This window comes from Echinops telfairi, unplaced genomic scaffold, assembly GCF_000313985.2.
Source record: "Echinops telfairi isolate 266 unplaced genomic scaffold, ASM31398v2 ScPeMD7_2;HRSCAF=8, whole genome shotgun sequence".
NCBI lineage: Eukaryota > Metazoa > Chordata > Mammalia > Afrosoricida > Tenrecidae > Echinops > Echinops telfairi.
The window spans coordinates 56,036,246-56,041,170 of NW_022103898.1; positions in this window are offsets into that span (position 1 = coordinate 56,036,246).

Consider the following 4,925-nt stretch of genomic DNA (forward strand, 5'->3'; position numbering starts at 1 on the left):
GTGCATGTTATTATCTTCACAGGTCTGTCTAAATAAGATAGGCTGGATGAACAATCTGGAGGAGAAAATAACGGGACTGACAGTTCCGGGGGGACATAGGACTATAACTCTTTATAGGAGGAGAAAGCCTCTTCCTTCTCCCAAGGAGCTGCTGGTGGTTTTGGACTACTCACCTTGCAGATCTCAACCCACTGCATAATCCCCACAGTTCCTAAGCCATTCGATATTACCACTTCTAAGCAATGTGAGTAGTAATATTATTGAAATAATTGCTACAATGATATCATGTCCTCAGTTTTACATATGTGCTTTCTAAGACATTCTATACCATTCTACTTTTCCCCCTCCATCTCATTTTATATTCTGAAAACATTTCTCTGGATAGAGTTTTTAATAAATTATACTTTGTACTTTTCTTGTGGTGTTATGTGGAAAGTATCAACCTGTGAATTTTAGAGCTAATTATAGTTATTTAATAACATCATTGTAATGAAGAAAGGACTGATACCATCTAATCAAGTGCTATTGACCCCATAGAAGTTGCAACATATAACTAAAAGTGATTATTAGGAGTCTCGGTCATGTAATAGGTAGGAGTTGGGCTGCTAATGTCAATTTCAACAGCTCAGAACCACCAGCCGCTCCTCAGGAGAAAGATGGGGCTTCTAGTCTTTCTCTGAGGAGAGACTGGTGGTTTGGAACTGCTATCGTTTCGTTGATCAGTTCTACGTATCACCACGACACCACCAGGGCTCCAAGAGTCCAAATCAAGTTGATAGCTGAGACTTTGGTTTTATTTTTAGTTATTATGAATGGAGAGAGAAACTAACTTTACCATGAGATGTGCATTTCTATTTTCAATCAAAATATTTTTGGGTGTGTTAGCAATTGTTAAATATGTGTTTAAAAATTTCCATTCCAGTTGTTACTGGGATATTACATGGGTAGGGCCAGTGGGTTCTGAACTATAAAAAGAGGAACATTCATAAGCTTGATACTTCCTGGCTCTTTAAACACCAGAAGTCGTTTATTAGGATGTTTCCATTAATCAGGAAATCCTAGTGGTGCAGTGGGTAGGGCGGCAGTTGGCTGTTAGCTGAAAGTTTGGATGATCAAAACTTCCGAAGGAGTAATTTATAGAAATTTGCTTTCTGTAAACAGGTACAGTCTTGGAAACTCACAGGGGCAGTTCTACCCTGTTCTATAGAGTCATCATGAGTCGAGGAAAGGAGAAGGCATTGGAATGGGTGCCGAGTGAGCACCCGTTGCTTGCACAAGTGTCATGTTTAGAGCTGAGTTTTCTCTAATGAAGCTTTAATTATCTGAGGGGTTGTTCGCTTCTCCATCAATTTGATGGCAGCGGATTTGAGTTTGGCAGATGAGAACCCATAGGACTGCTATAAATCAAAATCGACTGGATGGCGCTGAGTTTATCAATGAATGTTCATTGGTAGCAAGCCAAAGAAACTAACACTTATTGCTAATGTGGACATTAGAATTTACTGGAAATATAAAAGAGCTCAGAGAAGCAAAAGAGATGCCTTGGGAGCAAGGCAGAAAAAGGACCTGGAAGCCAAATAGCACAGGGCACATAGGTGCAGGAGAAAACGGTCCCTCAGATAATGAAAGCTTCATTAGAGAAAACTCAGCTCTACACGTGAACTTGTGCAAGCACCAGGTGCTCACTCAGCACCCATTCTAAGCCCTTCTCCCTGCTTCTCCGAATCGAATTTAGCAAGTGAACATTTCAACTTTCCAGTTTCCCACGGGAGGGTGTCTGGGTGACACAACAAGTGCTGGGCAGCGTTTTTCAGCCCTGAGCTTTCTTCTGCCTTCTTCCTCTCTGGAGGAAGTAATGGAGGAAGTCAGAGCCGACCTGTACCCAGGAGCGTTTCTACCACACACTAGAGACTGTGCTACTGGGACACAGAACAGGTTTAGTTCGTTGGTTCCGAATACTAAGGAGCCTGCCCTAGCTTGCTGTGCCCCAATTTTTTTGTAGTGCCTAAAACCCTTCATTTAATTAAGCCACTGAGTTGTGTTTTCTCTGAACTGTAATTCAATACTATTTTAATTGCTAGTTATCAAGATTTATTTGTCAATCGGCATCACTAGGGTTGCAAGCATTGGGAAGCATTGAATACTGTTAACAGTCCCACAGTTAATCGTAGTCTTTCAGAACTACTGTTGCCGCCAGAAATTACTAAGGGATCGCTCCTGTTTCTTCTTCCTGGACCTGGCTGGACTACATTTCCAATAGTTTTTCTGATTAGATGTGATCTAGCTTCTGTGCCCTAGAATATGCGCAGGAGGATGTGTGTCACTCCCTGATGGGACCTATAAAAATCTGTCAGCGCAATTATGCGCTTGTCCACTTCCAGCTGCCTGGATTGGAGAGAAATCTTAGGTGATATTTATTGGCAATTACGTGTTGCAGATAGAGCCACAAGAGCCAATGAGCCAGGGTCTCTAAGTCTTCCAAAACATTTGGAAGAGAGCAGATGAATCAGAAAAATTCACTGGACAATAATATGAACAAGAAATGAAAAAATGTTTTGAGACAACTGAAATATTGAGCATTACATTTATAACAACTGGAATGACTTTAGCTACTACATACAGAAGGACTGTGCAGTGTGGGAAAGAGGAGCTCCCCTTGAGAACATGAAGCTGCCATTGCTAGAAATAAAAAGGATGAATATTGAACAGACAACAATACCCATCACTACTGCATCCACTATAGAGAACCACCTTATTCACATATCCACCTCTAAACCACTGTTTGGTGGCATCAGTAGGCTAAATGTTAACCCCCCCCAAAAAAGATGTCCACATCTTAATCTCTGAAATGCATAAATATGTTACTTTGCATGGCAAAGAGAAATTAGGTTTGCAGATGGGATTAACATTGCTAATTAAGTGTCCTTAAAACAAGATTATTTTGGATTACCCAATTTAACCCAATGTAATTATAAAAAGCAATAAAATAAACCCACTGTCATCCTGTTGTTTCAGATACATGTTGGACTTATATAGGCTTAAAAAAAATTTATTGGGGCTCGGACAACTCTTAGCACAATCCATACATCAATTGAATCAGGCCTGTTTGCACATATGTTGCCTTCATTCTTTTCTAGACATTGACTTTCTATTGAGTCCTTGGTATCAGCTCTTTTTTAAGGTTTTTGAGGTGGTAGTCAGTGTTTACCACAGTATGTCAGTGATACCTCCTTGTGGGAGGTCCTGGAACAATATAGGGGGGTTGTAAGCATAGCTATCTAATCTTTATCCTGGATTCTGGGCTATGGAACAGAAGTTCCTAAATGCCAAGGCGATGATGCTGAGTAATTTTTTTTCTCAGAAAAGGAGATGATAGGCCAAATAAGTGTGGAAAACTCTGCTGTAAATTTTTATAGGAATATATCCGAATCAAACCAGACCAAACTCACTACCATGGAGTTAATTTGATAGCCTCATTCTTCTCCTATGGAGTGGCTGATGGTTTTGAATCACCATCCTTGTGCAACCATTTCAACATAACAGTGCCACCAGGGCAACTTAAGTGTAATCGTGTGAAGTTCTAATAATTATAAGGGACCTTCAAAAATAGATAGGGGAGATAGAGAGTTGGTCTGATGCAATGTGAGTATTTGACTTGCTCTTACTAATTTCCATAAACCTAGGGATAAAGGTGGTTTCTGGAAGTTGGAAAACATGGGGAAATGGTTCCTACCTAGAGTCTTCAGCCTTGCTATGTTCCTGCTGATGCCGTGATTTGAGCCTGATCAAAGTGGTGTCCAGTGTCTGACTTCTATAACTGTATGATAACCGGTCTGGGCCATGTTTGTGATCATTTGGCACAGCAGCTGTAGGAAAGTACGTTGGGGCATAGTATGTGCCAAGGTCCCTTGAAGGCACACAGTTTACCTTCATTAATAATGGCTGGGGGTTTTGTTTGTTTGGTTTTTATTGCTTGTTTTGAGCCTAAAGGTGGGCAGCTGAAACCCGCCCAGTGGCACCACAGAAGAGAAAATCTCATGGAGCAGTTCTACTTTGTAATAGACATTTTATAACAGTCACTGGGAAGACAACGATGGACAGTCATGGAACAATGTCTTTAAGGGGAGAAAACAAGTAAACAACTTCTTCCCCCAGTTGAAGTGGGTAGAATGCTGGGGAGAAATCTGAAAGGTGTGAGAAGTAGGGACAGTGAAAGATTTTCATGTGAATGAGTGGTTGGTCTATGGCAAAGCTTACAAGTCACTCAAAAGTGCTAAAATGTTTGAGAACTGCCAACAGTTCTAGGAGGCAGAATTTCAGACCAGACGTTGATTGAAAGGTGATCAGGGATTAGTGAGAGTCAAGTCCTTTAGGAGTTTAAACTTTCTACAAATAACAACGAGGAATCATTGAACATGCGAAGGGACCTGTCCAGATGCTATTTGAGCACAAGCCTGCTTTGGGGGGGAATATATTATGGGACATTATTTAATTGGGGGCAGATATTACAGGAGGAGGGTTTGTTGTCAAGAAGTCTAACTCGAGGTTGCCGCAGAGCCTCCGGCCAATGATGACAGAATCTAGTAGAACACAGTGGCAATGAGGACGGAGAATGGATGGTTTCAGAAAGGCGGCAAGAGGAGAATCAACAGGACTTGATCAGGCGTCTCAGCTTTCGGACGTGGTGGTCAATGTTCGTGGTGGTGGTGTGGGAAGAGAAAGAGGTAGGTGAGGAAATTAGGGTTCCATGCTTCACTTCAATGTCATCATCGTTGTTGTTGTTAGGTGCCAGGGAGTCAGTTCCTACCCATGTCTTGTAACACAGCACCATCACCACCACCACCACCACCACCTCCACCTCCTCCACCACCACCATCACCTTTACCTCCTCCACCACCACCACCTCCACCACCTCCACCACTACC